Source organism: Narcine bancroftii, chromosome 4 (assembly GCF_036971445.1).
Source record: "Narcine bancroftii isolate sNarBan1 chromosome 4, sNarBan1.hap1, whole genome shotgun sequence".
Taxonomy (NCBI): Eukaryota; Metazoa; Chordata; class Chondrichthyes; order Torpediniformes; family Narcinidae; genus Narcine; species Narcine bancroftii.
The window spans coordinates 68,908,692-68,924,876 of record NC_091472.1 but is presented as its reverse complement, the minus strand read 5'-3'; the positions used below and the strand labels follow the sequence as shown (position 1 = coordinate 68,924,876).

The 16,185-nt window shown below is 42.2% G+C and overlaps 1 long non-coding RNA gene across 2 annotated transcripts in view; it reads right to left on the bottom strand.

The window, feature by feature from the left end:
- The window catches only part of LOC138759867 (uncharacterized), a 34,670-nt gene extending 18,685 nt beyond the window's left edge, over positions 1-15,985 (bottom strand). Inside the window, exons 1-3 of one of the 2 annotated variants that reach the window (XR_011355175.1) lie at positions 15,714-15,985; positions 14,952-15,023; positions 1,892-2,174 (exon numbers count right to left, since the gene is read on the bottom strand). This is a non-coding gene — a long non-coding RNA (uncharacterized lncRNA). The remainder of the gene's footprint in view (positions 1-1,891; positions 2,175-14,951; positions 15,024-15,713) is intronic. The other variant, XR_011355174.1, reaches the window with a different exon arrangement.
- Between the last annotated feature and the right edge of the window lie 200 nt (positions 15,986-16,185).

Below are 16,185 nucleotides of genomic sequence, written 5' to 3'. Positions count from 1 at the left end.
ATCGAGAAAGAGTGTCTAGATCTGGTCTAGAGACTTGAGAAATTCCACAGTTAAGTGTATGGTCTACCAACATTCATGGCACAGACAGACCACAGCCATTAATAGCCATAATAAAGAAAAATCTCAGTGAAATGTCTCTGAGAATCCAAAGACTGATGATAAGCTGCAACGTTATGACTTTGAATTGGAGTACACACCAGGAAAACATTGTGTTAGCTGATGTGTTATGCAGGGCAATGACACAGAGTAAAGCACACAATGAGAGTTCCCAGAGACAGATGTGAATCTCCATGTGAATCTGATCACTGAATTGCTTCTGAAATCTAAGCAGATCAAAGGTGAAACAGAAAAACACACAGTTCTACAGAAGGTCATCAAGAATCTGAATGAAGGATGGCCTAAAGGTGAATGTCAGCCATACTACAACATCAGAGTTGAGCTGAGTCTTGTTAATGAGCTTCTACTCAGACAGAGCAGAATTGTCATTCTCAATCATTGCAAATGAGGCATAGGACCAATTTGAAAAGTTGAAGGAAATGAGACCTTTCCTTGGGAGGACACCCATTATTGAACCCCTCCCTGGGGTAGTCAACTATTGACAGCTGAGGTATAAAACCACAACAACCATGCAACAAAAAGCTTTGAGAACTGTTTGAAACATCATGCAGAGCAGACAGACAAACCCATGATATTAACTGACGTACCAGCAAAACCATGGCAGAAAGTTGGGACTGATCTGTTCTACGTGGATGGAAAGAATTACTTGTTGGTATTGACTATCTATCGAACTATCCTGAGATTGTGCTGGTTCCTAACAGGTCTGCAGCTTGTGTGATCCAAAATATGAAATCAAACTTTGCAAGACAGGAAATTCCTCAAATTGTCGACAGTGACAATGGACCATTCTACAGTTGTAGTGATTCCATAACTTTGCAGAAGAGTATGATTTCTGACATGTGACTTCTAGTCCTTTGCATCCCAGTCAAACGGCAAAGCAGAGAAAGGAGTTCACATAGTTAAACAGTTGCTCAAGAAAGCACTAGACAGTGATTCAGATCCGTATCTAGCTCTATTGAGTTACAGACCTTCACCACTTGAACATGGCACGTCACCCACTGAGCTTCTGATGAGATGTAGACCACACACCACATTTCCCTATGCTGCAGACCCAAACAAGAACTGAGATACTGAAGATGGCGAAAGGAAACAAAAGCCTTTACAAGGGAGACAAAAGGAAAACAAGAAGCTTAGGGCACTGGTTCATGACACAATGAGACTCAGATATTCCAACACTTGGGATAGAAAGGCTACTGTTTTGGGAGACGTAAATCCAAGATCCTACACTGTCAGAACAGAAGATGGTCAAATACTGAGGAAGAATTGAAGGAACCTGCTGAAAACACCCGAGATACTGCAGGAACAGATAAATGCAGAGGATTCAGCCTGTTGAGAAACTGAGGAAGCACTAAACAGTAGTGGATCAGCAGAGCCTACACAAGCACCTGTGTTAAGAAGGTCCACGTGAGTTGTCAAAGAACCTGACAGAATGAATCTATAAAAGGAAAAGAACTGCATGCTTAAAAGTTTCTGCTGCTGATGTTCATGTTACATTTGAACAAATTGAAAGAAAACTGTATTAGTGTGTCATGTATGTCCATTTCAAGGAAAGGGGATGTAGTAATAGAGTGCTACCACCAGAAGGAGTCAGAGATGGAGTATGTGGCATCTGGAGAATGCTGCATCTTGGGTAGATTCAAGATGGATGGTTTCACATGACGTCTGGCATGTATATGTTTTGTTATTAGTGCTGTTTTGCTTAGTTAATAAATCTAGTTGTTTTAAAAAAGAACCCAAGTTTCTTTATTGTAATAAAACAAAACATCACACTCACCTTAAACCTGTGTTTGCTGGTTTCTGATACTCCTCTTCTGGATAAAAGAGTCTGTGTGTTCACCTACTGGCACGTGTTTGCCTTGGTTATGCAAAGTGACCTTTTTGTTGCATGGTTGTTGTGGTTTTATATCTCAGCTGTCAATAGTTGACTATCCCAGGGAGGGGTTCAATAGTGGATGTCTTCCCAAGGAAAGGCCTCAGTTCCTTCAACTTTTCAAATTGGTCCTATGCCTCATTTGGAATATTCTCCCAGCTCTATCGTTGTAAAATTGGTATGCCCACTGAAGGTAGAAGAAAGGATTGGAACATTCTTCTACTGTTCTACATGCCTGGACTTCATTTAAACCAAATATAACTGTGTTCCATCATCTTTGCAAAACTTAAATACTCTACATTGAAACCAATTAGACTCTTAAAATATTAAACAATCTGGAGTGACTTTACAAAGAAGGGAGTTCATGAATCTGAACTGGTTTCCTATGTGACTTACGATCATAAATCTGTTTAAGTCAGTGAACTGGAATTATAGCTGGCCAGATGTGAACCATTAAAATATGACTGTCACAACTAGATCTAACCTGTAATGCGTATTTCATTTTCTCATTATTCCTTATCTTAGAGTTCACACACGAGCCATCTGAATTCAAATTTGTTATTATCAGAATGGGAAAAAAATAAAATTCAATACCTTCATGCTTAATCAGTCTGCCTGTTTTGAGAGAAGTTTAAGCGTCATATTTTGTAAAAAATGTTATGATACCCATTATAGGAAACAGGGAACAATTTATACAGAAATTGTCAACAACTTTGATTAATTTTATTTCAAATGCCTTCCACAAAAGCAGAAAGCAGCAGGGAATAACCTAACACAGATATGATTTGACTCAGCTGTTAAATATATATACATAATAAGAAATGCAATATTGTTTCTTTAACCCGTAGTGTCCTGCAGTGCAAAAATACTCACCTTTTCGTTGCAAAATTTCAATTTAGATCAGATTCTGGAGCTGTACAATGCCCCATAATTGTGAGTTTCATCTCCCCTTCTAAGTTGAAAGAACTGAGCAAGGTGATACATTTTAAGACCCGGGCTGCCTGGTTCTTGAACTTGGCTATTTACTTCATTTGGGAACAAATTTCCGGCTTCTTTCTGAGCCACTAGATGGAGCATTGCAAGGAAGACCACCACAGTTTAGTTTATGTCCTCTTGCAGGCAACCTGACTACCTTGGCTGGTAATGGTCATGGTGCAGTCTTTAACCAGAGTGTGTCAATACTTGATCATTCCAAATCTCTGCAGCAGGTTCATTTCAGATCATAACATGCCTTTGTCCATTGTTTTCCTGTCCTAGTAATTTTATTCTAACATTTCATTTGTTTCATACAGATTTGGGAAGGAGTATGACAATTGGCAGCCATTAACCAAAGATGAGGTCTTCCATCTTTTCATAGGATCTTAGGGAGTTGGCCTCCATTCAGGTGTATGGATAGGAAAAGCAGAAATCAAGATTGGGAAACCACACTAGTCCCAAATATGTGTTTCTATTCCTCCCTTGTGTGGAAATGTCAGACATTTGGTGAAATTTTCTTCTGCTTAAAAAACAGGAAGAAAAATGGGCAGCACAGTTATTGTAGCAGTTAGGGCCACACTTTTACCGCATCGGGATTCGAATGCGGTGTTTTCTGTAAGGAGTTTGTACGTTCTCCCCGTGTCTGCATGGCTTTCTTCCAGGTGCTCACATTTCCTTCCACCCTTCAAAATGTACGGTATACTAGTTTAATGGATACTAGTTTAATTGGTGTACTTGGGTGGCATGAGCTTGTGGACCGGAAGGGCCCGTTACTGGGCTGTATGTCTAAATTTAAATTTTTAATTTAGAATCTATTATTTTCAATATATTGGGTTCATGCATGTTGCTTTAAACTTGAAAGGGCTAAATTAAAATATTTCTCATGAATTTCTACTGCAGACTTTGGAGACAAAAACAAAATCCAACTATCTGTAAATTATGGTGAAATGACTGGACTCCCAGATGTAATTTGTCAAAGCTACTTGTGCTTATTTTTTAATGCATTTATTATTGTTCAATAAAATGTCCTTGTGATCATATTTTACTCTTTGGAAGAAGAGTCATCTCTTTGACTGGTGGTATTTGTAGTTCATGCATGTGCTTTAAGGATGATTCACTTTACTGTCTTACCATATGGTCAAATGTTTCAGGTTCATGTTTCCTGTTTCACTGCTGGGACATCTTCCTTTGTCTTTGACTACTGCGATTCTGCTGAGAAGGGGGGCAGATGCTGGCATCCACACACCCTCATCAGCACAGGCAGAGGACAGGGAAAGACCACCGACATCCTGTGGCATAGGATGACTTTAATGTCTGGCTCTGAACTTTACAATGCCTGTAGCCTTACAACATTTATTTGGATGCTGATTTTGATTGGACGATAATTGCACATTAGTTTCATATATTGTTTCATTTTTAAAGTTTTGATTATTTTACTTCAAATTATTTAACAGATTTACTAAAATGTTGCCAGGATTGCAGTATCTAGAATACGGAGAACAACTGAGTAGACTGGGTCTTTATTCATTGGAGTGTAGAAGGTTGAGGGGGGATTTGATAGAGGTATATAAAATTATGAGTGGGCTAGATAGATGTGAATAGGCTATTCCCCTTGAGGGTAGGCGAGATTGGAATGAGGGGTCATAAGCTAAGTGTTAGGGGGCAAAAGTTTAGAAGTAGCGTAAGAGGAAGCTTCTTCACTCAGAGAGTGGTGGCTGAGTGGAATGACCTTCCGGAGAGGTGGTTGCAGCAGGGACAATTTTGTCATTTAAGAGGAGGTTGGATTAGAGCATGGATGTGAGGGGATTGGAGGGTTATAGGCAGGAAGCAGGTAGGTGGGACTAGTGGAGTTCACTTAAATTGGTGTGGACTAGAAGGGCCTATATGGCCTGTAATTGTTATATGTTTATATGGTTATTTTTAAGACTGGAGAGAACTCTGCAATGGAGTTCACAGTTGTTAGTGTTTAGACTAGAGTGGAAAGAGACTGGTCGTGTTATGTAGACATAGTATTGTGCTTGTTCTCATTGACCGCTCCCGGCCCGGGGCTCAGCTGCCAACGGTCAGGCTGTGCGGGCTGCCGGGGTTTGCCTGGCGACGGTGGCCTGTGTTCGGTGTTCAGGCAGCGGTGCGGGCAGGCCCGGTCTCGGCTGGCTGTCTCTCCCCGCGATGTGGCCGTTACCTCAGGAGGATTCAGGCAGGAACTCGGGCCCCCCCGGGTGGCAGCGGGTCCTCGGGCCTCCGGCGGTGGCAGCAACAGGACCTTGCTAGCTCCTCTCCTTTACTTCTTCGATTTTCAATTATCTCCAACAGTTGTTCAACGGCTTCATTTTCGCGCAAACAGAGGAACTACTGACATGGTCTTTGCCCTCAGACAGCTCCAACAAAAGTGCAGAGAACAAAACAAAGGACTCTACATCACCTTTGTTGACCTCACCAAAGCCTTTGACACCGTGAGCAGGAAAGGGCTTTGGCAAATACTAGAGCGCCTTGGATGCCCCCCCAAGTTCCTCAACATGGTTATCCAACTGCATGAAAACCAACAAGGTCGGGTCAGATACCGCAATGAGATCTCCGAACCCTTTTCCATTGACAACGGCATGAAGCAAGGCTGCGTCCTCACACCAACCCTCTTTACTCTCTTATTCAGCATGATGCTGAAACAAGCCAATAAAGACCTCAACAATGAAGACGCTGTTTACATCCGGTACTGCAAGGATGGCAGTCTCTTCAATCTGAGGCGCCTGCAAGCTCACACCAAGACACAAGAGCAACTTGTCCATGAACTACTCTTTGCAGACGATGCCGCTTTAGTTGCCCATTCAGAGCCAGCTCTTCAGCGCTTGACGTCCTGTTTTGCGGAAACTGCCAAAATGTTTGGCCTGGAAGTCAGCCTGAAGAAAACTGAGGTCGTCCATCAGCCAGCTCCCCACCATGACCACCAGCGCCTCCCCCCCCCCCCCCCCCACATCTCCATTGGGCACACTGAACTCAAAACAGTCAACCAGTTTACCTACCTCGGCTGCACCATTTCATCTGATGCAAGGATCGACAAAGAGATAGACAACAGACTTGCCAAGGCAAATAGCGCCTTTGGAAGACTACACAAAAAAGTCTGGAAAAACAACCACCTGAAGAAACACACAAAGATCAGCGTGTACAGAGCCGTTGTCATACCCATGCTCCTGTTCGACTCCGAATCATGGGTCCTCTACCGACATCACCTACAGCTCCTAGAACACTTCCATCAGCACTGTCTCCGCTCCATCCTCAACATTCATTGGAATGACTTCATCACCAACATCGAAGTACTTGAGCTGGCAGAGTCCGCAAGCATCGAATCCATGCTGCTGAAGACCCAACTGCACTGAGTGGGTCACATCTCCAGAATGGAGGACAATCACCTTCCCAAGATCGTGTTCTATGGCGAGCTCTCCACTGGCCACTGAGACAGAGGTGCACCAAAGAAGAGGTACAAGGACTGCTTAAAGAAATCTCTTGGTGCCTGCCACATTGACCACCGCCAGTGGGCTGATATCGCCTCCAACCATGCATCTTGGTGCCTCACAGTTCAGCGGGCAGCAACCTCCTTTGAAGAAGATTGCAGAGCCCACCTCACTGACAAAAGAAAAAGGAGGAAAAACCCAACACCCAACCCCAACCAACCAATTTTCCCTTGCAACTGCTGCAACCGTGCCTGCCTGTCCCGCATTGGACTTGTCAATCACCAGCGAGCCTGCAGCAGACATTGACATACCCCTCCCTAAATCTTCGACCGCAAAGCCAAGCCAAAGAAAAAGAAAAGATATGGTTATATGTGGAATCTAATGTATGGTCTTTGAACTGAAATGTTAACTTTGATTATTTATTTTCACTGATGCTGCCTGACTGGCGGAGTGTTGCAAGCACTTCCTCTTTTCTCATTTCTGATTGCCACCATGTAGAGTTTTTGTGATTTTCATATACTGTGGGAAATGAGCCTAACTGTAGGAAAGTAATGGTTGGTGGATGTGTGGTGTGGGGAAGGGTGATAGGGGGTGCTATCCTTCTCAGAACACCGCAAAGCTAACCTTTAGAAATTGAACTAAATTGGTAGTTCTGGCAAGGAAAGTCGATTATCCATGGAGTGCACCAGCAGTTGAGCTGTGAAGCTCAGGAGTCTTATGCTCACTTATATTAATTTGGGAAAGGATATGGTGTTACCTTTCCTGCTGTAACTGATGAGCAGAGTGAATCTGCAGAACATTCATTCTCAGCTGAGCTAGCTGAGGTGGGCTTTTAAAATTCCTTCTTTTGATTTTACAGCGTAATTTCCTTGTTTTAATGTTGAAAACTTGGGAACATATTTCAGCAAATGTTTCTGAACTTCACATTTGAAATGTTTGAAGTATTATCACTGCCATCTTTACAATGGCCTTAGTTACCTTTGTGTAAAGATGGCAAAACAAGCAAAGCTCATAGTTAGTGCCCTGAAAATGACAGCAACTTCTAGTCTCTGCGCATGCACAGAGAAACAGAGATCTGGATGTCCCTGTCAGCAATGTCTGGTTTTACACAGGGTGCACTATTTAAGTATTTGCTGAAAAAGCATCATATAATCTTGGTGCTGAACTTTAATTTTTCTTTTTAGAATATCTTTATTAATGTTTTACAATATAAATGATTCAACAGTACAAATATACAAGATCCAGAAAAAAAAACATTATATGGTATTCTCAAAATAAGGAAATCCAGAACACCATGACAATAAAACAAAATTTAACAGCAAAAAAAAAACCCAAAAGAAAAATTTCAAAACCCCTTCCTCTAAGCAAGGTTGAAATTTGACATGTATGAACAAAGTGATTCCAACTTGGAGAAAGATAATAAGGCGCCCAAGTTTCATAACAACATTAAATCTTAAGATTATGATATCTTTAATTTTTAATGCTCTCTTACCACTGTAGAAGTCACTGTCAATGTTACACCCTGTTTAATGAAGTCCAACTGAGTTTTTATTTATGTAGAAAGGTTTAATTACTACTGAACAAATATGTTGGTCCAGGAAATTTTATTTTGTCTGTGGAATTTTATTTTGTCCCTAAGAATAATATTTAAAAATGGGATGACTTTAAAGGTAATAGCATTACATTACTATTTCAAGGTTTTCTTTAGTTAGCATGTGCGTGGGAAATTGTGGCTCACAAAATTAAGCTTTTCAAAAAGGTGACAAAGAAGACTGACAAAGGCAGGGTGGTGGATATTGACTATATGGATTTTAGCAAGGCCTTTGACAAGGTACTACATGGTGGGCTGAATGATTCAGAAGGTTTCTCCCAGGGATAAAATGGCTAACATGAGGGGCCTTCATTTTAAGGTACATGGAATTGAGAAAATGGAGGGTTATACAGGATGGGAAATGTAAAGCAGTTAGTAGAGTAGGTGTTTAGGTCAGCACAGCTGTACTGCAGTTTTCAATGTTCTCTGTTCTATGTTAGTTCAGATAGGATCCAATTGAATTGAACATTGGCTCCTGATCAGAGTTAGAAAGAGATAATGGAGAATTGTTTTTTTTAGATTGGGGCTAAATTAATCACATTCAACAATCGAGCATGGTGATTTATGTTCCGTATTTTGCTGCAGCAATACTGTATATCAAAATAAATCAAAAATTTAAATTGGGAAAACAAAGCCATGGAGAAATATTTTGAATGAAAATACATATGTCTCTTTACCACTTTTGTGTAAAAAACAGTAAAGCATAATTTTATTTTTTATGGATTGTAATATATCCTGGTTCATGCCATTTTAAATAGATGCGCACAGATCTTGGTCAATCTTCTTAGGTATGGATATATTGATACAAAATTGGTGGGGTGGGGGGGAGTAAGAGAATTGATTAAATTCAATTGCTCAGACTTGTTTCCGTTGAAGTTAAGATCTTTCTGAAGGATAGAGGTTATTACAAACATGCCACGTAAGATACGCTGTGACAGAAATGGTAACTATAATGGGCTGAGAAATGAAAATGGTTGCATCAGGAAAATATGGCGGGCCATATTGGATAGTAGTGGAATTGTCTTTTGTCCAATCTAATTTTAATATTTTGACATTACTGCAAGAATGTTTTTCTAAAGGATTGTTAACTTTACCTTGGCTGCCATGTTTGCTGTTAAAGAGCAGTGATACACTTGCCTTAAATTAATCTAGCAACAGATGTTTGGAGGTTGAAGTTTTAGGTGGGAAAATTTTTCTTAGATGCATGCAATGAAATGAATCACAAGGTGCGTTAGTCCCTTTAAAATTTAACTAATCATTTGGTATGTAAATTTTCCAAACCACTAAAATGCTTAGCTGTTAAATTTTAAACTCTGGGGAGTGCACAGTTTTAAAAAAAAACATGAGAACGTTCTTTTCCTAATCCCCAGAAGACTTGAGCCTTGTTCTTTTAAGCTGTGGGATACAAATGTTGCCCATCATGAATTTTTTGAACAGAGATATAGCAGAATGATAAGTCTCAGGTTCAAAGATGAATTTGCATCTAAATGTCGCGCACTTTTAAAAAAATGGAAACTCCAGCATTCTGTGCATGGCTTTTGGGGAAATAAAATGTAGCACATACATAACAGATGACTTGCTTGTTTCACTATACCCCTGAATTATTCAAATATTGCAATACTGGTGGTTTTGAAGTACAATATTTGCATAACAATGGTAAGGAAGTCAACACTTTTGGAAAATGTAGACATTTCATAAAATTTCAGCTGTTTTCAATTTTAGGGTGGCAGTTTGCTTCCATTGAGACTGATTATATTTTTATTTTTTTGGGGGATTTGGTCATCCCTGGCAATTCCAGCATTTATTATCCACCCCCAATTGCCTTTGGACTTTATAGCTTGCTGGGGCATTTCAGAATCAACCACATCAGATATTTCTGAAGTCACATACAGGCCAGGCTCGGTCAAGATGGCAAAGGATCATGGATGTGTGGTTGGGAAGGGTTTGATCAGTTGTTCTCAACCTTTTTCTTTCCACTCACATACCACTTTAAGTATTCCCTATGCCATAAGTGCTCTGTGATTAAGGGATTGCTTAACGTGGTATGTGGGTGGGAAGGGAAGGTTGAGAACCATTGCTCTAGACCCAATTGTTACTGAAATATTTTGTTTGCAAAAAATTGGCCTTGGCCTATTTCCATTGGAGTTATGAAACCGTGCACATAACCAGTTAATTAGGTATGATTAAAATAGTGGTTTCAAATGTTATCTTTCTCCCCAATACCACCTTAAGCAATCCCTTACTAATTACAGAGCACAGATGGCATAGGGAATTCTTAAAGTGGCATGTGAGTGGAAAGAAAAAGGTTGAGAACCACTGGGCTAGATTGTCTGTGGTAGGTTTACATAGGTTGATATAACATTGTAGTAAAAACACTGAGATGCTGGAGGAACTGAGCCGGTCTTTTCAGCATCTCTAGGAGACAAAGATATATTACTGATGTTTCAGGCCTGAGACTTTATTCAATGAAATATCAGAAAAGGCAGAAGCAGGAAACCTCACAATGTCTCAGAATTCAAACAGTGGGGGAGGAATCCAGACCAACAAAAGGTGTTAATTTGATATTATAAAGGACTAGGTAGAATTTATCATGTCTGTGTGAAAAGAGACAGGGAATTGAGAGATGAGAGGGAAAGAAGGGGGTGGGTGGGGGGGGGGGGGGGACTGGGATTTAATGAAAGCCAGAGAAGTCGATAGTAATACCATCTGATTGGAGGTTGCCCAGTCGGAAGATAAGGTATTGCTCCTCCATTTTATGGGTGGTCTCAGTCTGGCAGTACATGAGACCATAGACAGACATGACAATAAGGGAATGGGAAGGAGAATAGATATGGATAGCCACAGGGAGATCCACGTTATTGCGGTGGACAGAGCTGAGGTGCTCAACAAAACCATCTCCTCTCCGATGTACCACAGCGGGAGCATCGGATGCAGAAGATGACCCCTGCAGATTCACATGTGAAATGTTGCTTCACTTGGAAGGACTATTTGGGGCCCAGAATTGTACTGAGGGAGGAGATGGAGCGAGTGGACCATATCCTATGGTCAGAGGGGTAGGTCCAAAGAGGACCATTGGTGGGGAGGTAGGAGTGGACAAGGGAGTCTCAAATGAGCGGTCCCCATAGAAGGTGGAGAGAGGAGGAATGGGGAGAATGTGTCTAGAGGTGGGATCATGTAGTAGGTAACAAAAATGGTGGAGGAGGAAGTGTTGGATGCAGAAGCTGGTGTCTTTGTTGTGTATGGGGGTGGAAGGGGCCAGGGCAGATGTGTGCGTAATGAAGGATATGGGGGTGAGCGCCGAGTTGATGGTGGTAGAGGGAAAGCCAAAATGTTTGAAGAAGGAGGACATCTCTGATGATCTGGCATGGAAGTCCTCATCCTGGGTGCAGATGTGATGGAGATGGAGGAATTGAGACAATGGAATGGAATTCTTACAGGTTGGGAAGAGGTGTAGTTGAAGTAGCTATGGGAGTTCATGAATTTGTGAAGATGTCTGTCGAGAGTTTGTCTACTGAGATGGAGACAGAGAGATCGAGGAAAGGGAGAGTTTTGCTAGAGATGGTCCAAGTGAATTTGGGGTCAGGGTGGAAGTTGGCAGCAAAGTGGATGAAGTCAACGAGCTCATCATGGGTACATGAGACAGCACCAAAATAGTCACTGATACGGCAGAAAAAGATTTGAGGGGGTTTGCCTGTGTAGGCTTGTAGCATTGATTGCTCCACATAGCCAACAGAAAGCTAGGCATAGCTGGGACCCATACAGGTACCCATGGCTACCCCTTTAACTTGGAGAAAGTGGGATAAATCAAAGGAGAAATTATTGAGGGTAAGGACAATTTTTGCTAGCCGGAGGAGGAGGGGGAGTGGTTGGGATCTGTTGTCAAGAAAGAAACTAAGGGCTTTGAGGGTTTCAGTATGAGGAATGGAGCTGTATAGGGATTGGATATTAATGATAAATGTAAGGTGATCGAATTCAGGAAACTGTAAGTTGTTGAAGTGATGGTGGGAGTGTGAAGTGTCCTGGATATAGGTGGGGAGGAACTGGATTTTTAGTTTTTTGCAGTTTTCCTAGTTTTCTCAATACCAGTTTATTAAATGAACAGTTGTCATCGTTGGATTTAAATTCAGGCCTCGGGGTTACTGATCTAGTAATTAAACTGCTGCATTACCACCATGAACAAAAATAGCCTTGAGCATAAAGTGCAGAAATAGGAGATTCTACCCAGTTAATTCTTATCATCACATCCACTCCTTATAGCCTGTCCCCCAACTCCTCTGCATTGGGTTTAATCTCTGCTTCAATCTCTCACAGAGACTTCCCCTTAAATATATCTAGGGCAGGGGGTTCTTAACCTTTTTCTTTCCATTCATATACCACCTTAAATAATACCTTCCCAACCACAGAGCACCTATGGTATCCTATGCCATAGATGGTCTGCAGTTAAAAGGGATTACTTAAGGTTGTATGTGAGTGGAAAAATAAAACTTGAGAACCACTGATCTAGGCAACTTGCCTAAGCCATTCTTCATGTTATCATTTCCTGTTTTCTTCCCAAATAATCTTTCTGAACTTCTATTTGATATTCTTTTTTTCTTTGGCTTGGCTTCGCGGACGAAGATTTATGGAGGGGTATGTCCACGTCTGCTGTAGGCTCGTTGGTGACTGACATGGTTGCAGGCATGGTTGCAGCGGTTGCAAGGGAAAATTGGTTGGTTGGGGTTGGGTGTTGGGTGTTGGGTTATTCCTCCTTTGTCTTTTGTCAGTGAGGTGGGCTCTGCGGTCTTCTTCAGAGGAGGTTGCCGCCCACCGAACTGTGAGGCACCAAGATGCACAGTTGGAGGCGATATCAGCCCACTGGCGGTGATCAATGTGGCAGGCACCAAGAGATTTCTTTAAGCAGTCCTTGTACCTCTTCTTTGATGCAACTCTGTCTTGGTGGCCAGTGGAGAGCTCGCCATAGAACACGATCTTGGGAAGGCGATGGTCCTCCATTCTGGAGATGTGACCCACCCAGCGCAGTTGGGTCTTCAGCAGCATGGATTCGATGCTTGCGGACACTGCCAGCTCGAGTACTTCGATGTTGGTGATGAAGTCATTCCAATGAATGTTGAGGATGGTTCTAGGAGCCGTAGGTGATGCCGGTAGAGGACCCATGATTCGGAGCCGAACAGGAGTGTGGGTATGACAACTGCTCTGTATACGCTAATCTTTGTGAGGTTTTTCAGTTGGTTGTTTTTCCAGACTCTTTTGTGTAGTCTTCCAAAGGCGCTATTTGCCTTGGCGAGTCTGTTGTCTATCTCGTTGTCGATCCTTGCATCCGATGAAATGGTGCAGCCGAGATAGGTAAACTGGTTGACCGTTTTGAGTTTTGTGTGCCCGATGGAGATGTGGGGAGGCTGGTAGTCATGGTGGGGAGCTGGCGGATGGAGGACCTCAGTTTTCTTCAGGCTGACTTCTAGGCCAAACATTTTGGCAGTTTCCGCAAAACAGGGCGTCATGCGCTGGAGAGCTGGCTCTGAATGGGCAACTAAAGCAGCATCGTCTGCAAAGAGTAGTTCATGGACAAGTTGCTCTTGTGTCTTGGTGTGAGCTTGCAGGCGCCTCAGATTGAAGAGACTGCCATCCTTGCGGTACCGGATGTAAACAGCGTCTTCATTGTTGAAGTCTTTATTGGCTTGTTTCAGCATCATGCTGAAGAAGATAGTAAAGACGGTTGGTGCGAGGACGCAGATGGTAAAAATCACCTGAATCAAAATCCATCTATGACTATGGTTTATTTTGCTTTGATTTTATTTGAATGTCAGAACCACTCAATTTAAAATAGTCATCTGGGTTCAGGATCATGCCAGCCCTTGTGTTACCCATCAATACTGGAGGCCTTCAGAGACACCCTGATTCAGATGTAACCTCAGAAGGGTGGAAAATTCCCTCAAAGTCCTTCTGTATGGACATGTTTGCAGCTGTCTTGGGGTTAAAAACAGTCCAATGATGAGATATCCCAATTGACATATCCTCTGCACCTACTGCCCAATGATCAAGAGTGTGGGGCTGAAGGGAAACCAGAAGATATTGATCAGCTCCTTCAGATAGTCAAATTGGGTCTGCAACCTGTCACTTCCCAACTATGCATGGAACATTGATTTGACTAGGATGCAGAAAGAGACACTGCCTGGGAATCCGTGAACCAGCTTAATTCCATGTCATGTAATACTGTTCCATGCCTGATAGTAGAGATCATGTTTTTAGAAGGCCTTTTAACAATGCTATGATTAAATACAACTGGAAAATAATAACTTATTAAGTACGATAGGATTGATGAGATGTGTTGGGAATATTATTCTGTTGAATTTGCTCTTGACCTGCTTAATTCCTCAGCCTTAATAAGCCTTAGCATATTGTCCACCACTTACTATAAGGTCACAGTTTCTGGGGTGGCTTATGGGGCCTTCCTAAAAGCTTTGAAAACCATATAGAAACCATTTGAAGGAGACCACGCTTGTGACAAAAACCTTTTGTATCTTTGTGTGGAGCTACAAGTATGAGAAAGAAAATCAAATTTCTTCAACAACAAGATTTGCTGTATGCAATGGGAGTATTGTTTGCAGAAAAATCAGGGATTCACTCTCCCTGACATCTTGTAATACCTTCCTCCAAGATAATTTTGGACAATTTTTATGAATAGTCAATTCTCTGTTTATTTCCCAGAGGATACCCTATTATATACAAAATCGTTCGAGACTTTGCAAACAGCTGTTTAGATGCTGTTGAGTGTTTCCTCTACTTACTAGTGCTCTTTTTAACGCTGACCATTTTGCAGCAAGGTGCAAACTGAAACAGCTAATTTATTGAAATTATTGACCCTGTGCAAGGGTGACCCATGACAAAAAATACTTCCAACAGACAGTACCAACACAAGAACTACCCGATATTCAGAACCACAAAGGCCTCTCACCTGTGCATCTGCTGCTCATTCCTGGCTTCCATCGGTGCTCTTGGTGCAGTGGCACACAGCAGGAGAGAGCAACTATCAAGAAGAGGAGGAAGATGGAGGTCACTGAATAGATCTGAAGAGGCTGACATGAACATTGCACAAACATAAACAGGAGAGTGGGACAAAAGCAGATTGGCTAAAGACCTTTCCTTGGCTAGGGCTCACTCACAAACATAGGCCTGCGTACTCATATGCAAAACATCTTGACACACAATATTTTGGTACATTTGCAGAGTTTGAGGAGGCTTCCTGTAGCTAGTATCCTGACTCATTTTCTCATCTATCTTCATAGGTGTCTCATCATTTATGGGGTGTTCTGGTAACTGCTAAGATGATGGGCCCTTTCAGCAGTCTGCTGCAGGTACTGGCACTAACACACATAAAGTCCCCAAGAGATTTAGATGGCAAATTTGTGATGAGCACTGGATAAGGGACTAAGCCTGGGCAAGTAAGTGCTCGAGAGGAAGGTGGGAAAACTGACACCTATTAGGTGAAGGGTGAATGACCTCTAACTGTTGTAAGCGATGATTTGACACTGATTGATTCTCGAGTGATTGCTACAGCATGACCACTTAGTTCTTAGTCCATATCCTGGCAAAGATGATGGATGAACTGGAGGTGCGTTGTTTTTGCTTGACACAGCTGTAATCCACTTTGCATGTTTATTGTGCCCTGTGGCATTCCCAGTGACAGGGCATCTCGGCTCGTCTCTGGAAAACGTACCTTTTCAGATTCCAACAAAGGTCTTTAGTCCTGACCCACCTGGAGAATGACGCCTCATATGCCAAGGTGTTCTTCATTGCCTTCAGCTCAGTATTTAATATGATCATTCCCCAGAGGATGGAGGAGAAGCTGTCCTTGCTGGGACTTGACACCCCTCCCTGTAACTGGATTCTCCGCTTCCTAATGGAAAGACCACAGTCTGTCCAGGTTGGTAGCAGACCATCGAGCACCAATGTGCTGAGCACTGGCACACCTCAGGGTTGTGTGCTCATGTTACTGACCCACATCTGCCTCACCTGATTCAGCTCCAGTGGTGTCATCAAGTTTGCAGATGACACAACAGTAGTTGGCCTATCAGCAACAAGGATGGGATGCACTACAGAGAAGAGGTGGGAAACCTTGTGTAACAACTTGAGACTCAACATGGACAAAATGAAAGAGATGATTGTGGACTTTAGGAGAACCAGGAATG